Source organism: Ranitomeya variabilis, chromosome 4 (assembly GCF_051348905.1).
Source record: "Ranitomeya variabilis isolate aRanVar5 chromosome 4, aRanVar5.hap1, whole genome shotgun sequence".
Lineage (NCBI taxonomy): Eukaryota > Metazoa > Chordata > Amphibia > Anura > Dendrobatidae > Ranitomeya > Ranitomeya variabilis.
Window position 1 is genome coordinate 184,096,915 of NC_135235.1, and position 19,649 is coordinate 184,116,563.

A 19,649-nucleotide genomic window follows, 5' to 3' on the forward strand; every position below is an offset into this window, starting at 1 on the left:
TATCTGACTTAAAGCAAAACATTTAATCATGCCACTAATTAATTTTGTGTTAAGGTACCGTCACATTAAGCGACGCTGCAGCGATAGCGACAACGATGGCGATCGCTGCAGCGTCGCTGTTTGATCGCTGGGGAGCTGTCACACAGACCGCTCTCCAGCGACCAACGATGCCGAGGTCCCCGGGTAACCAGGGTAAACATCGGGTTGCTAAGCGCAGGGCCGCGCTTAGTAACCCGATGTTTACCCTGGTTACCAGCGTAAAAGTAAAAAAAACAAACAGTACATGCTCACCTGCGCGTCCCCCAGCGTCTGCTTCCTGACACTGACTGAGCTCCGGCCCTAACAGCACAGTGGTGACGTCACCGCTGTGCTTTCACTTTCACTTTAGGGCCGGCGCTCAGTCAGTGTCAGGAAGCAGACGCTGGGGGACGCATGTGAGTATGTACTGTTTGTTTTTTTTACTTTTATGCTGGTAACCAGGGTAAACATCGGGTTACTAAGCGCTGCCCTGCGCTTAGTAACCCGATGTTTACCCTGGTTACCAGTGTAAAATATCGCTGGTATCGTTGCTTTTGGTGTCAAACACAACGATACACGGCGATCGGATGACCAAATAAAGTTCTGGACTTTATTCAGCGACCAGCGACATCACAGCAGGATCCTGATCGCTGCTGCGTGTCAAACTAAACGATATCGCTAGCCAGGACGCTGCAACGTCACGGATCGCTAGCGATATCGTTTAGTGTGACGGTACCTTTATACTGTGCAGTATGGTTTTATTTGTCCTTGCAAGGCCCCTTCATATTGGAAATTATAACAATATGTCACCTAAATGTCTGTTACGAGGACACTTTATTGGTGCTTGTCGGGTTACTGGGAGCCTATGGATGCGTTCGGCATAAAGGCAATACATACAGCGAACATAAACCAAATCTAAATTTGATTAAATCCTTAATCTGCAGAGCTGGAGATAAGAACATGTGGTTTCTCTTCTTTACTATACACATAAAAGCTGCAAACAGACATTTCATGTCAGGCGACTGGATCTAATGACTAATGTAAATTATGATGTTGGTTGTACCTTATAAGCAAACAGAAAAAAATATGAACTGTTAACAATCTGTATCTTTTCCATCTCTTTATATCGCACAATAATAAAGATATAATACTACTATGAGCACTTACTGAGCTGCCAGCCTTGTCCAACTCCCACCATAACTCCATATGCTTGACAAATGATGTTCCATTCAAAGTACACACAAGACATAATTGTACTTTGTGACTGAACAGAACATACCAGAAAGTGGGCAGCTGGAAGATATGCATCACAGGAAACATTGGGGCTGAAGGACATGCATCTCATTATACATTGGAGCTGGAGCATATACAGTACATCACAGGCAGTGGTGGAATTAGAGTTCAGGTGCAAAATTTGGACCTGGGCTTCTACTACACATTGGTTAGATATATGGGAACCTGTAGCGTCCTAGATCCTTTAAAGACATGTTTACTCGCTCTCCATGTAATAATGTTCCCCATTCTGGCTACTGTCACTAATTATCACCCCTATCCTAGGATCCTTACAGTAAAAATATTCCAGTCCTGGAACCTTGCAGCCCCTTATCATGATCCCCATGCTATAACATCTTCACCCATCCTGGGCCCCTTCCTGTTATAATGTTCCTCTTTCTGGTATAATGTCCCCATTCTGGAATGTCACACATTCTGATATAAATGTCCCCCATCCTGGTAAAATTTACCCCATCCTGGTATAAATGTCACCTTTCAGGTGTATTGCACTGTCACACTCAGATTGAACTTTGAAGCATGGCTTAATAATAAATTGGAAAGAGAAAATAAGCTAGCACTCTAAGCCACCCCGCCTGACATTGAAGATGTAACACAGGTACAGTAAAGATCAAAAGTTTTGACAAACCTTCTCATTTAAAGATTTTTCTGTAATTTAATGACTATGAAAATTGTATATTCACACTGAAGGCATCAAAATTATGAATTAACAAATGTGGAATTATATACTTAACAAAAAAGTGTGAAACAACTGAAATTATGTCTTATATTCTAGGTTCTTCAAAGTAGCCACTTTTTGCTTTGATGACTGCTTTGCACACTCTTGGCATTCTCTTGATGAGCTTCAAGAGATAGTAACCGGGAATGGTCTTCCAACAATCTTGAAGGAGTTCCCAGAGAAGCTTAGCACTTGTTGGCCCTTTTGCCTTCACTCTGCGGTCCAGCTCACCCCAAACCATCTTGATTGGGTTCAGGTCTGGTGACTGGAGGCCAAGTCATCTGGCGTAGCATCCCATCACTCTCCTTCTTGGTCAAATAGCCCTTACACAGCCTGGAGGTGTGTTTGGGGTCATTATCCTGTTGAAAAATAAATGATGGTCCAACTAAACGCAAACCGGATGGAATAGCATGCCGCTGCAAGATGCTGTGGTAGCCATGCTGGTTCAGTATGCCTTCAATTTTGAATAAATCCCCAACAGTGTCACCAGCAAAGCACCCACACACCATCACACCTCCTCCTCCATGCATCACGGTCGGAACCAGGTATGTAGAGTCCATCCGTTCACCTTTTCTGTGTCGCACAAAGACATGGTGGTTGGAACCAAAGATCTCAAATTTGGACTCATCAGACCAAAGCACAGATTTCCACTGGTCTAATGTCCATTCCTTGTGTTCTTTTGCCTAAACAAGTCTCTTCTGCCTGTTGCCTGTCCTTAGCAGTGGTTTCCTAGCAGCTATTTTACCATGAAGGCCTGTTGCACAAAGTCTCCTCTTAACAGTTGTTGTAGAGATGTGTCTGCTGCTAAAACTCTGGGTGGCATTGACCTGGTCTCTAATCTGAGCTGCTGTTAACCTGCGATTTCTGAGGCTGGTGACTCAGATAAACTTATCCTCAGAAACAGAGGTGACTCTTGGTCTTCCTTTCCTGGGGCGGTCCTCATGTGAGCCAGTTTCTTTGTAGCGCTTGGTGGTTTTTGCCATTGCACTTGGGGACACTTTCAAAGTTTTCCCAATTTTTCGGACTGACTGACCTTAATTTCTTAAAGTAATGATGGCCACTCGTTTTTCTTTACTTAGCTGCTTTTTTCTTTCCATAACAGAAATTCTAAAAGTCTATTCAGTAGGACTATCAGCAGTGTATCCACCAGACTTCTGCGCAACACATCTGATGGTCCCAACCCCATTTATAAGGCAAGAAATCCCACTTATTAAACCTGACAGGGCGCACCTATGAAGTGAAAACCATTTCCGGTTACTACCTCCTGAAGCTCATCAAGAGAATGCCAAGAGTGTGCAAAGCAGTCATCAAAGCAAAAGGTGGCTACTTTGAAGAACCTAGAATATGAGACATATTTTCAGTTGTTTCACACTTTTTTGTTAAGTATATAATTCCACATGTGTTAATTCATAGTTTTGATGCCTTCAGTGTGAATGTAAAATTTTCATAGTCATGAAAATACAGAAAAATCTTTAAATGAGAAGGTGTGTCCAAACTTTTGGTCTGTACTGTACATGGATGCAGTGACACAGACGCGCAGAGCAAGGGTTAAGCAATTATTCACTTTATCAACACAGGAATAAATTCCTCACAGGGAGAAAACAAGAGAAATACAGTTAGAAGGGCTGAGGGTTAAGCAGGATGACAGTACTTCAAATTAACAGTCTATCAGCTTCACTTATCGTGACTCGGCTGTCCGTTTCTCTTTCAGAGTCTGATGGCTGTCTTGCTGCCGGCTGCGGCCGGTGCTGAGTCTTCTGGCTTCCTGTGAAACGGTCCTTCATCTGGTGTCAGCAGGCGGTCACTGGTTTTGTCCGCTGAGCCCCTAGTCCATTCAACTGCCCGGCGGCTAGGAGGTTTTCATAACAACCTCCCACTCAGCATGCTCTGCAGTCAGGGGTCCCGCACAACAATCTCTCTCTCGGCATGCTCTACAGGCAGGAGTCTCGCACAACAATCTCCCGATCGGCGTACTCTGCCCAGCACTGCCGGTGACAGTCCCCAGTCCTTCCTGCACTTGTCCTCTTTTGCTGCTGCACGGCCTAACGCTACCAGCAGCTCGACGCAGGTCTGCCCTCTTGCCTTTCTCTGGCGGGAACCCCTTCTTGCTTCCTGCGCAAACACCTTTCTCTCCCTCTGGCTTATCATGCCCCCTCTCTGCAGGTAATGGGTCTCTTCCATACTCAATTTCCTTCCACCCTGCAACAATAGGCTTGGCCCCAGCAGTTCCTGACCCGGTGCCCTGTCGGCATCCATAGCCCGGTCTTCTCCCTGACAAAGACACTCAGTGTGGTTTTCCTGCTTTACTATACACGTTAGAGCTGCAATCAGACATTTCATCTCAGGTTACTGGTTTCTAAAAGGATCAGTGCCCATATTACTTTGCGGTAATTAAAAAAAAGCATTTATTTATTTTGCTCGCTTATTTAGCACCAGTCATTCCACATTGTTCTAAACATCATCCTCACTGTCCCCGTTGGGGCTCACAATCTAGGTTCCCTATTATTATGTATTTGGAGAGTGTGAGGAAACGCACACAAACACACGGAGAACATACAAACTCCATACAGATATTGTACTTGGTGGGATTTGACCCCAGAATTCCAGCGCTGCAATAACAATAAGAAAATTTAGCTCAAATGCTTTCCTATTCTAGTATAATAATGCATTTCATGGTATCATCTTTCTGTAGGGGGTGTGATTGTACTTCTCAGTCCAACCCCTTACACTGACTTCACACCAGTAGTTTAATAATTAATTAATTTACATTATATATATTAGTGATCCATTGTTCACATGTTTTCAGGTTCTTCCGGTGAGAGAAGCCTCTCTGATATCTGGTGTCTGGACTTGAAGGTAAATTGTTCCTTTCCATCTTTTGAATATAATGTTGATGTGATAATTAATTCAACAGCTGAACACTGTTTAATGATTATATAAAATTATGGTTATACATTGTACTTAGTAATATTAATCAGTTCTGTTTGTATTTATTTGTTAGAAATTAGAATATCTTTAACCCCTTCACCCCCAGGCCATTTTCCGTTTTTGCATTTTTAGTTTTTTGCTCCCCTTCTTCCCAGAGCCATAAGTTTTTTTTATTTTTTGTCAATATGGCCATGTGAGGGCTTGTTTTTTTGCGGGAAGAGTTGTACTTTTGAATGACACTGTTGGTTTCACCATAAAGTGTACTGGAAAACGGGAAGAAAATTCCGAGTGCGGTGACATGGCAAAAAAAGTGCTATTCCGTAGTGTAGAAAACATGTTCATTTGCTAAAACTGACCTGACTTTATGATTCTCCAGGAACTGCATCATTTTCAAAGACCAGTAGCATCTCCACTTTTCGGAATCTGGGGCTGGGTGAGGGCTTATTTTTTGCACAACGAGCTATCGTTTTTATTTATACCATTTTGGTGTAGATGCAATGTTTTGTTCGCCCGTTATTGCATTTTAATGCAATGATGCGTTGACCGAAAAAAACGTAATTCTGGTGTTTTGAATTTTTTCTTGTTACACCATTTACAGATTGGATCAATTTTTTTTTATATGTTGATAGATCGGGTGATTCTGAACTTGCAAATACCACATATGGGTATTTTTTTTTTTTTAGATTGTTTGATTTTGAATGGGGGGTGAATTAAACTTTTATATAATTTTACTTTTTTATTTTTTAAAAACAGTTTTTTTTTTTTACTTTATGCTTGCTTCATTAGTCTGCATGGGAGACTAGAAGCTGCGATCATCCGATCACTTGTGTTATACAGAAGAGGGCTTCAGTCCTCCTCTGTGTATCAGAAATGTTTACTTGTTATAAGCGCCGACCTCTGGGCAGCACTTATAGCTATCAGGCAATGACATCCACAGGGGTCTCCTGCACACCCCAGGTTGTCATACCAACCTATCAGTGACCCGTGGTCATGTGACAAGGGCGCCGATGGGCAGGATTAATGACGCACACCGGGCATGATCGTGTTAAATGCTGCTGTCAGAGATTGACAGTGGCATGAACAGGTTGACAACCGCATGAGGATCACGAATCCTCCAGCAGCTGTTAGGGGCACATGTCAGCTGTTGAAATCAGTTGACATGTGCTGGAAAAGATGTGGGCTCAGGGGAGACAGGACATGGGCCACACATGTGTGGTGCATGTCGTGAAGGGGATAAATAAGATACATTTTATCAAAATATTAACAGAGTACCTGCAGCAGCACATTCCCTTGTCAGAGGATTCTCAGATCACATTGTCCTCATTATTCACATAACACCCTTTATTTAGGACCACATGACCATATTTTCCCTTTTCCAAGAGAATCGGGTCTATATGTGATGCCCCAGTGTCCTGGTTGTCACAGTGGCATTGCTTTCCTCACAGGGAGAGTGATATCACGCTTGGAAGCGATGGAGGATTTCTTTTGACAGGTAATTAGCACATGCAACACCGTTCTGACTCCAGGCCAGAAGGGGGTCTCTGCACCCGACTTCAGGGGAGCTGCTCTCTCTGGTCGGGAGGAGGAGTTAGTTGCTAGGCAGTTGCTAGGCAGTTAGGAAGATTTAGACAGTTGGTGCCGGACAGCAGACTGGGGCAGTCTGAGGCAGAAGGATGAGTGAGGGGCCATACAGCCTGAGGTGCTGTAGCTCCTAGATAGTGAGAGACAGAAGGAAGAATAGCTTGTAGTGAATGTGCCAGAGAGCGAAGCACAGGAGTGTGACAACAAGGGAGAATAGCTGCGAGAGGGCTACCTCCCTGACAGAGAGCAGATACTGGTAACCGGAAGACCGAGGTTGTGTCATACTCTAGAAGGCAGAGCAGAAACCAGTAGGATAGCTAGACTACGCGTAACCTGTCCACCCTAATACCCAGGAGACACAGTGACACATAGAGCCCGGGTCTGATAGAGACCCTGTAAAAAGGCTGGAGTCACCTGTCATACAGGTTTGTGTCTTACTTCAATAAAGGACAGAGAGAACTGAGAGGACCTTGCTGAGAATCCAGGCAGTAAGGGACTATAATACCACCGCACTAAGAGGAAGGCTTTTAACTCCATCTGGTAAAGCTGGACTCTGAACTCACTTCCAAGCCGGCCGGACCCTGCCTGTACCTGTGACCTGTGCCCTGGACTGTGGCTGCCTGCTACCGTCAGTAAACCAGGTAAAAAGAATGCACAACTGTGTCCTTCGTTCTTTACTGCATCACTCACCATCTTCCATCTATTCACCAGGAGACCTGGGGACCTACTTCACCTTTGGGAGGTTATACCATCTGGCTGCCATAACATCACCCCAGAGGACCCCTTTAAGCAGCGTTGGTCACCTCTGACCGAATACCACAAGTGGCATCACAAACTTTCTTTATTTCAAAAACCCCTTTTAAGACCTTCCCTTTAACATGGGCGCCCAGGGCCATGGACCGGGTTGCCGCCGCCATGACACATCCCTTTAAGTACCAAACTTGGTATCGAGTACCCCACACCCCTGGCAGGTGTTCCATTTACAAATCACACTCTGATCAAACTCTAATCAAAGTTTGATCAGAGTATGATTATAATATGATCAGATTTTCTAGGATGAGAAGTTGAAAAAGATTTCTTCATTTTCTCAATTTGGTTTGTTCACTAAAAATGGACAACAGACGTCCTCCAAGAGGAGTCTGCTTTTTTTCACACATTGACTTGCCTGACTGAGTGGCATCTGAATAGAGATGAGTGAACTCATAGATGTCCGTGTTCGGCTGGTTCGGACGGACATTTTTTTAAGTCCCATTGAACTTGACCCAGTACCCTGAACTGGGGTCCAGCCATTGGGGACCCAAACTTCAAAGCTGTAAAATGGCAATAAAATGTTCATAGTAAAAGATAGGGGGCTGCATAAAGAAGCAACATGAGGGTAAGAGCAGGGTTATTTCCCTGCAAACACATGTGGAAAGGAAAATTACAATTAGGGGTTATTTCACCATAGCAAAAATAGAAAGAAAATTAATAACAAAAATTTTAACAGTGTCTCTACAGACTGTGGTTTGCCACCTCCACTCCAGTTACAAATTTCACTTGCAGAGCATGGAGGAGAATATCCCCACAAAATCAGATATTCCCCCAGACCATGGGACACAGTACTCCAACAGAAGCTGATTCAAATTTCAGACACAGAGTATGGAGAACAATACCCCCACAGAAGAAGTATATAAATTTCAGCCTCGGAGCATGGGGAACCCTAAACCCACAGGAGATTACACTAAATTTCAGCCACATAGAATAGAGTAAAAAAAATGTATGCTAAAGTCCAGTATGTACTGCAAATACATCTGAGGAACACATAGTAGGTCCTGAATAGTGATGAGTGAATTTGTTCGAAAACGATCACCAAACAAATTCGGCACGAATATGGCACATTCGGATTCGTGATCGAAAATACAAGCAAAATTTTATAAAATCGTGAAAAATCAGTAACATTTGGTAAAAAGTGTAGAAAAATGTATGCATTGCCGCTAAAGTATTTTCAGCACTTTGGATACAATAATGGTGGTGTATCATGATCGTGGGGCAAGTGTTTGATAAGGGGAGGGGGTTTGCAGACCTCATAGGCTAAGCATGCGTGTAAACAGTATTTTATTTTTTGTGTGCACATTGCATCTAGCCAATCAAGTCACAGGAAACATCCACAATATCCTGACTCAACTGCTTGTGTCATTAGCTGAGAAATCACATGTCCCTCTCCACGTAAAGAGCAGACATCTTCCTTTAGTGCCATTTCAACACTTGTAACAGCTCAGAAAGGCTGCTCCTGATGATGGCAGTGTTAGCAAGTAGATTTTAGGTACAGTGGGGTAAATAAGTATTTGATCCCATGCTGATTTTGTAAGTTTGCCCACTGATAAAGACGTGAACAGTAGTGTTGAGCATTCCGATACCTCAAGTATCGGGTATCGGCCAATACCTGTGGTATCAGAATTCCGATACCGAGTTCCGATATTTTTGTGATATCGGGAATCGGAAGTTCCCAGTGTAAGGTTCCCAGGGTCTGGAGGAGAGGAGACTCTCCTTCAGGCCCTGGGATCCATATTCATGTCAAAAATAAAGAATTAAAATAAAAAATATTGATATACTCACCCCTCCGGCGGCCCCTGGACCTTACCGATGTAACCGGCAGCCTCCGTTCCTAAGAATCAGGAGTTTAGGACCTGTGATGATGTCGCGGCTTGTGATTGGTCGCGTGAGCGGTCACATGAGCGGTCACGCAACCAATCACAAGCCGCGACGTCATCGCAGGTCCTAAACTCCTCATTCTTAGGAACGGAGGCTGCCGGTTACAGCGGTTACTACCAGGGCGCGTCAGAGGGTGAGTATATCCCTATTTTTTATTTTTATTCTTTATTTTACACATGAATATGGATCCCAGGGCCTGAAGGAGAGTTTCCTCTCCTTCAGACCCTGGGAACCATCCAGGATACCTTCCGATACTTGTGTCTCATTGACTTGCATTGGTATCGGTATCAACGATATCCGATATTTTTCGGATATCGGCCGATACCATCCGATACCGATACCTTTGAGTATCGGAAGGTATCGCTCAACACTAGTGAACAGTCTAAATTTTTTATAGTAGGTTAACTTTAACATTGAGAGATAGAATATCAAAAATAAAATCCATAAAATAACTTTGTATAAATTATATACATTTATTTGCATTTTGCAGAGAGAAATAAGTATTTGATCCCTCTGGCAAACAAGACTTAATACTTGGTGGCAAAACCCTTGTTGACAAGCACAGCAGTCAGACGTTTTTGTAGTTGATGATGAGGTTTGCGCACATGTCAGGAGGAATTTTGGTCCACTCCTCTTTGCAGATCATCTCTAAATCATTAGGATTTGGCAATTCGGAGCTTCAACTCCCTCCATAAGTTTTCTACGGAATTAAGGTCTGGAGACTGGCTAGGCAACTCCATGATCCTAATGTGCTTCTTTTTGAGCCACTCCTATGTTGCCTTGGCTGTATGTTTTGGGTCATTGTCTTGCTGGAAGACCCTGCCACGACCCATTTTTAATGCCCTGGCGGAGGGAAGGAGGTTTTCACTCAGGATTTTACAGTACATGGCTCGATCCATTCTCCCATTGATGCGGTGAAGTAGTCCTGTGCCCTTAGCAGAGGAACGCCCCCGAAAAATAATGTTTTCAACTCCATGCTTGACAGTGGGGACAGTGTTATTTGGGTCATAGGCAACATTTCTCTTCCTCCAAACACAGCGAGTTGAGGTAAAGCCAAAGACCTCAATTTTTGTCTCATCTGACCACAGCACCTTCTCCCAATCACTCACAGAATCATCCAGATGTTCATTGGTAAACTTCAGATGGGCCTGCATATATGTCTTCTTGATTTTAAACCTTTATGGTGTAATGTGTTACAAATGGTTTTCTTGCTGACTGTGGTCCCAGCTGCCTTGAGATCATTAATAAGTTCCCCCAGTGTGTTTTTGGGCTGATCTTTCACCTTCCTCCTGATCAAGGATACCCCACAAGATGAGATTTTGCATGGTGCCTGTTATGGACCTGGTGGTTAGGAGCACCCGGAATGACCTGATGGTTAAATCGAAAACCTGAGACAAGCTCTGAGGAGGTGGTAACTCTACTGACCGCAATCCCTAATCCTATCGCCAACACTAGAAATAGCCGTGGAGCATTCCTAACTCTCCCTAGACGCCTCTACAGAGCCTAAGAGCTAACTACCCCTAAAGATAGAAATAAGAGCCTACCTTGCCTCAGAGAAATTCCCCAAAGGAAAAGGTAGCCCCCACAAATATTGACTGTGAGTTAAGAGGGAAGTGACAAACACAGGAATGAAAACAGATTTTAGCAAAGGAGGCCGAATCTTCTCTAGATAGACAGAAGATAGGAAAGGGAACTGTGCGGTCAGTATTAAAAACTACAAAAAACCACGCAGAGTGTGCAAAAAGACCTCCACACCGACTCACGGTGTGGAGGTGCCACTCTGCACCCCAGAGCTTCCAGCTAGCAAGGAAATATCATATTAGCAAGCTGGACTAGAAACATAGCATGTACTGAGAAATATACTCAAAACAAATGGACAACAAATGAACTAGCAGGGACTTAGCTTCTGCTGGAGTAGACAGGTCATCAGAGAAATCCAAGAGAGATCTGAACCAGTACTGAGACATTGACAGCTGGCATGAACCAACGACCAGAGCAGAGTTAAATAGGGAATCCAGCAGAAACAGTAAATGAGGGCAGCCGAGAAAGCCAACCTCAAAGATCAGCAGTTCCACTCAAAGCCACCAGAGGGTGTCCAAGGACAGAACTCACTAAAATACCATTCACGACCACAGGAGGGAGCCCGAGAACGGAACCCACAACAGAAACGGAATTCACAACAGTACCCCCCCCTTGAGGAGGGGTCACCGAACCCTCACTAGAGCCCCCAGGCCGATCAGGACGAGCCAAATGAAAGGCACGAACCAAATTGGTAGCATGGACATCGGAGGCAACAACCCAGGAATTATCCTCCTGACCATAACCCTTCCACTTAACCAGGTACTGAAGCTTCCGTCTCGAAACACGAGAATCCAAAATCTTCTCCACCACATACTCCAACTCCCCCTCAACCAACACCGGAGCAGGAGGATCAACGGAAGGAACCATAGGTGCCACATATCTCCGCAACAAAGACTTATGGAACACATTATGGATGGCAAAAGAAGCTGGAAGCACCAAACGAAATGACACAGGATTGATAATTTCAGAAATCTTATAAGGACCAATAAAACGAGGCTTAAACTTAGGGGAAGAAACCTTCATAGGAACATGACGAGAAGATAACCAGACCAAATCCCCAACACGAAGTCGGGGACCAGCACAACGACGGCGGTTAGCAAAACGTTGCGCCTTCTCCTGAGACAATGTTAAATTGTCCACCACGTGAGTCCAAATTTGCTGCAACCTGTCCACCACAGAATCCACACCAGGACAGTCAGAAGGCTCAACCTGCCCTGAAGAAAAACGAGGATGAAAACCAGAATTACAAAAAAAAGGCGAAACCAAAGTAGCCGAACTAGCCCGATTATTAAGGGCAAACTCGGCCAATGGCAAGAAGGTCACCCAATCATCCTGATCAGCAGAAACAAAGCATCTCAGATAGGTTTCCAAGGTCTGATTGTTTCGCTCGGTTTGGCAATTTGTCTGAGGATGGAACGCTGAAGAAAAAGACAAATCAATGCCCATCTTAGCACAAAAGGACCGCCAAAACCTGGAAACAAACTGGGAACCTCTATCAGACACAATGTTCTCCGGAATGCCATGCAAACGAACCACATGCTGAAAAAATAATGGAACCAAATCAGAGGAGGAGGGCAATTTAGGCAAGGGTACCAAATGGACCATCTTAGAAAACCGATCACAAACCACCCAGATGACAGACATCCTCTGAGAGACAGGAAGATCAGAAATAAAATCCATGGAAAAATGTGTCCAGGGCCTCTTCGGGACAGGCAAAGGCAAAAGCAACCCACTGGCATGAGAACAGCAAGGCTTGGCCCGAGCACAAGTCCCACAAGACTGCACAAAAGAACGCACATCCCGTGACAAGGAAGGCCACCAAAAGGATCTAGCAACCAAATCTCTGGTACCAAAAATCCCAGGATGACCAGCCAATACTGAACAATGAACCTAAGAAATAACTTTACTAGTCCATCTATCAGGGACAAACAGTTTCTCCACTGGACAGCGGTCAGATCTATCAGCCTGAAACTCCTGCAGCACCCGCCGCAAATCAGGGGAGATGGCAGACAGAATCACCCCCTCCTTGAGAATACCAGCCGGCTCAAGGACTCCCGGAGAATCAGGCAAAAAACTCCTAGAAAGGGCATCAGCCTTCACATTCTTAGTTCCCGGAAGGTATGAGACCACAAATTCGAAACGGGAGAAAAACAGCGACCATCGAGCCTGTCTAGGATTCAACCGCTTGGCAGACTCGAGGTAAGTCAGATTCTTGTGATCAGTCAAGACCACCACGTGATGTTTGGTTCCCTCAAGCCAATGTCGCCACTCCTCGAATGCCCACTTCATAGCCAATAACTCCCGATTGCCGACATCATAATTACGCTCAGCAGGCGAAAACTTTCTAGAAAAGAAAGCACATGGTTTTAACAAAGAGCCATCAGAATCTCTCTGAGACAAAACAGCCCCTGCCCCAATCTCAGAAGCATCAACCTCGACCTGAAAAGGGAGAGAAACATCTGGCTGACGCAACACAGGGGCCGAAGTAAAACGATGTTTAAGCTCCTGAAAAGCCTCAATGGCCGCAGGAGACCAATTCACCACATCAGCGCCTTTCTTCGTTAAATCAGTCAAAGGCTTAACCACACTGGAAAAATTAGCGATGAAGCGACGGTAAAAATTTGCAAAGCCCAAAAACTTCTGAAGACTCTTCACAGATGTAGGTTGAGTCCAATCATAAATGGCCTGAACTTTAACAGGGTCCATCTCGATAGTAGAAGGGGAAAAAATGAAGCCCAAAAAGGAAACCTTCTGAACCCCAAAGAGACATTTAGACCCCTTCACAAACAACGCATTAGCACGAAGGACCTGGAACACCATCCTGACCTGCTTCACATGAGACTCCCAATCATCCGAAAAGACCAAAATATCATCCAAATATACAATCATAAATTTATCCAGATACTTCCGGAAGATGTCATGCATAAAGGACTGAAACACAGATGGAGCATTAGAAAGCCCGAATGGCATCACCAGGTACTCAAAATGGCCCTCGGGCATATTAAATGCCGTTTTCCATTCATCGCCCTGTTTAATACGAACAAGATTATACGCCCCTCGAAGGTCAATCTTGGTAAACCAACTAGCCCCCTTAATCCGAGCAAACAAATCAGACAGCAGAGGCAAAGGATACTGAAATTTGACCGTGATTTTATTGAGAAGGCGGTAATCTATACAGGGTCTCAGAGAGCCATCTTTCTTGGCCACAAAAAAGAACCCTGCTCCCAATGGTGACGAAGACGGGCGAATATGCCCTTTCTCCAAGGACTCCTTTACATAACTCCGCATAGCGGCATGTTCTGGCACAGACAAATTGAAAAGTCGTCCCTTAGGGAACTTACTACCAGGAATCAAATTAATAGCGCAATCACAGTCCCTATGAGGAGGTAGGACACTGGACTTGGGCTCATCAAAAACATCCTGGTAATCCGACAAAAACTCAGGGACTTCAGAAGGAGTGGAAGAAGAAATTGACATCAAAGGAACATCACTATGTATCCCTTGACAACCCCAACTAGACACAGTCATTGATTTCCAATCCAGTACTGGATTATGAACCTGTAGCCATGGAAAACCCAACACAACCACATCATGCAAATTATGCAACACCAAAAAGCGAATATTTTCCTGATGTGCGGGAGCCATGTACATGGTCAGCTGAGTCCAGTACTGAGGTTTATTCTTGGCCAATGGCGTAGCATCAATCCCCCTTAAGGGAATAGGACTCTGCAAAGGCTCCAAAGAAAAACCACAGCGCCTGGCAAACTCCAAGTCCACTAAGTTCAGAGCAGCGCCCGAATCCACAAATGCCATAACAGAATAGGACGATAATGAGCAAATCAGAGTAATAGACAAGATAAATTTAGGCTGTACAGTACTAATGGTGACAGACCTAGCAAACCTCTCAGTGCGCTTAGGACAATCAGAAATAGCATGAGTGGAGTCACCATAGTAAAAACACAGCCCATTCTGACGTCTGTGTTCTTGCCGTTCAGCTCTGGTCAAAGTCCTATCACATTGCATAGGCTCAGGCCTCCGCTCAGAGGACACTGCCAAATGGCGCACAACTTTGCGCTCGACCAAAAGCCGATCAATCTGAATGGCCAAAGACATTGATTCATTCAGACCAGCAGGCGTGGGGAACCCCACCATAACATCTTTAAGGACTTCAGACAGACCCTTTCTGAAAATTGCTGCCAGAGCATATTCATTCCATTGTGTAAGTACAGACCACTTTCTAAACTTCTGGCAATATACTTCTGCTTCATCCTGACCCTGACATAGAGCCAGCAAGGTCTTTTCGGCCTGATCCACAGAATTTGGTTCATCATAAAGCAATCCGAGCGCTTGAAAAAATGCATCTACATTAAGCAATGCAGGGTTTCCTGGCTCAAGGGAGAATGCCCAGTCTTGCGGGTCACCACGCAGCAAAGAAATAATAATTTTTACTTGCTGAATGGGGTCACCAGAGGAGCGGGGTTTCAGAGCAAAAAACAATCTGCAATTATTTTTGAAATTCAAAAATTTAGATCTATCCCCAGAAAACAAATCAGGAATTGGAGTTCTAGGCTTTAACATCGGATTCTGAACTACATAATCTTGAATACTTTGTACCCTTGCAGTGAGTTGATCCACACAAGAGGACAAACCTTGAATATCCATATCTACACCTGAGTCCTGAACCACCCAGAGGTTAAGGGGAAAAGAAAGACAAAACAAGCTGCAAAGAAAAAAAAAATTGACTCAGAACTTCTCTTATCCCTCTTTTGAGATGCATTAACACTTTGTTGTCCAGCTGTACTGTTATGGACCTGGTGGTTAGGAGCACCCCGAATGACCTGATGGTTAAACCGAAAACCTGAGACAAGCTCTGAGGAGGTGGTAACTCTACTGACCGCAATCCCTAATCCTATCGCCAACACTAGAAATAGCCGTGGAGCGTTCCTAACTCTCCCTAGACGCCTCTACACACCCTAAGAGCTAACTACCCCTAAAGATAGAAATAAGAGCCTACCTTGCCTCAGAGAAATTCCCCAAAGGAAAAGGTAGCCCCCACAAATATTGACTGTGAGTTAAGAGGGAAGTGACAAACACAGGAATGAAAACAGATTTTAGCAAAGGAGGCCGAATCTTCTCTAGATAGACAGAAGATAGGAAAGGGAACTGTGCGGTCAGTATTAAAAACTACAAAAAACCACGCAGAGTGTGCAAAAAGACCTCCACACCGACTCACGGTGTGGAGGTGCCACTCTGCACCCCAGAGCTTCCAGCTAGCAAGGAAATATCATATTAGCAAGCTGGACTAGAAACATAGCATGTACTGAGAAATATACTCAAAACACATGGACAACAAATGAACTAGCAGGGACTTAGCTTCTGCTGGAGTAGACAGGTCATCAGAGAAATCCAAGAGATATCTGAACCAGTACTGAGACATTGAAAGCTGGCATGAACTAACGACCAGAGCAGAGTTAAATAGGGAAGCCAGCAGAAACAATAAATGAGGGCAGCTGAGAAAGCCAACCTCAAAGATCAGCAGTTCCACTCAAAGCCACCAGAGGGTGTCCAAGGACAGAACTCACTAAAATACCATTCACGACCACAGGAGGGAGCCCGAGAATGGAACCCACAACAGAAACGGAATTCACAACAGGTGCCCAAGACTGATGTCGATTGACAGTCATTTTATATTTCTTCCATTTTCTTAGTAATGCACCAACAGTTGTCTCCTTCTCACACAACATCTTACTTATGGTTTTGTAGCCGATTCCAGCATTGTGCAGGTCTATGATCTTGTCTCTGACATCCTTATAAAGCTCTTTGGTCTTGCCCCTGTTGTAGAGGTTAGAGTCTGCAGGTAATGAGTTGATTAGGAGCGTCTATCTGGTCTGTAGGAGCCAGAACTCTTAAGGATTGGTAGAGGATCAAATACTTATCACTGTAAAATGCAAATAAATTTATACAATGTGATTTTTTTCGATTTTATTTTTGACATTCTATCTCTCAATGTTAAAATTAGCCTACCTTTAAAATTATAGACTGTTCATGTTTTTGTCAGTGGGCAAACTTACAAAATCGACAAAGGATCCAATAAGGGTTATCTCACTATCAAATTGTTTGCAGCATCTTGTCTATGCTATAGATGCCTCTTCCAAAGGATTAAAAAAAAATATTTTGTTACCATTGTCATAAAAACAGGGGATATATCACTGTCAAATTGCTTGTACCATCTATTCTATGTTATAGAGGCCTCATCGATAGGGCCAAAAATATTTCTAATGTTATTAAGGTCACACAGTAGAGGACATCTCACTTTCAAATTGTTTGTAGCCTATGTTATAGAGGCCTAATCCACAGGTCCCCAAAATTTATTTTGTTACTATCGTCATACAGTAGGGGACATCTCACTTTTACATTGTGTGTAGCATCTAGTCTATGTTATAGAGGCCACATCCTCAGAACCAAAAATATTTCTTGTGTTACTAACGTCATACAATAGGGGACATCTCAATTTCAAATTGTTTGTATCCTCCACTCTGTGTTAGAGATGCCTCATCCACAGGCCTAAAAAACATTCTTCTGTTACTAACGTCATACAGTAGGGGACACTTTCAAATTGTTTGTAGCATCTACTCTTTGTTATAGAGTCCTCAATCACAGGGACAAAAATATTTCTTGTGTTACTATCATCATACAGTAGGGGACATCTCACTTTCGTATTGTGTGTAGCATCTACTCTATGTTACAGAGGCCTCATCCACAGGCCCCCCCCAAATTTTTCTCTTACTATTGTCCAGCAGTAAGGGACATATCGCTTTCAAATTGATTGTAGCATCTAGCCCATGTTGTTGATGCCTCATCCACAGGCCTAAAAATAATACTACTGCTACAAACGTCATACAGTTGGGGATATCTCATTGTCAAACTGTTTGTAACATCTAATCTATGTTATAGAGGCCTCATCCACAGTCCCCCCCAAATTCTTCTGTTACTAACTAGAGATGAGTGAATATTTCAATATTACATTCGGATTACATTCGCCAAATTTGCAATATTCGAATATTAATTTGTCGAATATTCGCCGAACATTACCGAATTCCATTATAGTCAAATGGAGGCAAAAACAAACACATGCACATCACCTTAGAACACCCCAAATGCTGCTAAAACATACCAAATGAGGAACAGACACCAGGAAAGTGGCCTAAATTCACCCACAGCACAAATTGCAGCATGGCACTGCAGCAATCAGCCAGGCATGAGGTATCGTGATTCAGGACAGCATTTACAGTTTTCCAATGAACGTCACAGTAAGACGAGGTGAGTGAGGGATCGGTGTAAGGCCTCTTTGCTGGGAGCCCTGATAACACATGCATCACTTCTACCTGCTTTCATGCTGAGCGGCACGCAGATGGCACAAATATCACATTTCTGGACTACCATTGTCAGAAAAATGTAAGAATAATAACACGGGTAGTTAAGTACAAGGAAGTGGAGCCTCGGAAGTCTCGGAGGCCTTCAGCTACGGGCAAGACGCATGAACAAGAAGTCTACACATTTCCAAAAATTATTGGCAGACACCACCAAAGTGGCATCAATTTCACCACATTAAAAATAGTAGAATAGGGACCGACAGGTCTTTCACTACACCCAGTACTGCAGATGGACACCCTACAAGGAGTGTTCACATTTAAATAAATGAGGGCCTTACATCACAGAAGTGGCATCAATTTCACCACAGTAGAAATAGTATAATAGGGACCGACAGTTCTTCCACTAGACACAATCCAGCAGATGGACACCCAACCAGGAGTGTTCACATTTCCAAAAATTGGCAGTCACCACCAATGTGGCATCAATTTCACCCCAGTACAAATAGTAGATTAGGGACTGAAAGGTCTTTCACTACACCCAATACAGCAGATGGACATCAACCAGGAGTGTTCACGTTTCCAAACACTTGGCAAACACCTCAAAGGTGGCATCAATTTCACAACAGTAGAATAGGGACCAACAGGTCTTTCAATACACACAATCCAGCAGATGGACACTAGAGTTGAGCGAAACGGATTGGTCATTTTCATAAGTTGCCGACATTTGGCAAAGTTGGGTTTCATGAAACCCAACCCGATCCCAGCGTGGGATCGGCCATGCGGTACACGATCTTCACGCCAAAGTCGCGTTTCATATGACGCTTAAAGCGCCATTTCTCAGCCAATGAAGGTGCATGCAGAGTGTGGGCAGCGTGATGACATAGGTCCTGGTCCCCACCATCTTAGAGAAGGACATGGCAGTGATTGGCTTGCTTTCTGCGGCGTCACAGGGGCTATAAAGGGGTGTTCCCGCCGACCGCCATGTTACTGCTGCTGATCTGAGCATAGGGAGAGGATGCTGCCGCTTCGTCAGAAGCAGGGATAGCGTTAGGCAGGGTAAATTAACCCCAAAACCGCTTGTGCTGTAGCAATTTCAACTGTCCAACACCACCTTTTCTTTGCAAGGACAGTGGAGGCTAGATTTCTGTGCAACAGCTCTGTAGCTTATAAGGTTCCCTGATAGCTGCGTTGCTGTGTGTACGCTGCTGTGCAAACCAACTGCTTTTTCAAAAGCAAAAATCCTGTTGCTCCTTCCTTTCTGCACAGCTATCTTGTTTGTTTGTCCTCATTTTTTGTGTGCAGCAGTCCTTTTTATTGCTGCCTGCCATACTTTTCAAAGATTATTGTAGGGAGATAGTAATTGTAGTACAGTCCCTTTTTTTTTTAATATCTTCCAGCCACTTTCAGCCCCTGAAACTGTGTAGTGTAAAACAGTGTGCCTGTATTTTTCTGCACTGTCCCACACCTAA

At 44.0% G+C, this 19,649-nt stretch overlaps 1 protein-coding gene across 2 annotated transcripts in view; it reads left to right on the forward strand.

The window, feature by feature from the left end:
* The first annotated feature begins 4,819 nt into the window (after positions 1–4,819).
* The window catches only part of LOC143770137 (sulfotransferase 2B1-like), a 209,770-nt gene continuing 194,940 nt past the window's right edge, over positions 4,820–19,649 (forward strand). Inside the window, exon 1 of one of the 2 annotated variants that reach the window (XM_077259459.1) lies at positions 4,820–4,882. The gene's annotated coding sequence lies outside the window, so the exon portion shown is untranslated. The remainder of the gene's footprint in view (positions 4,883–19,649) is intronic. The other variant, XM_077259461.1, reaches the window with a different exon arrangement.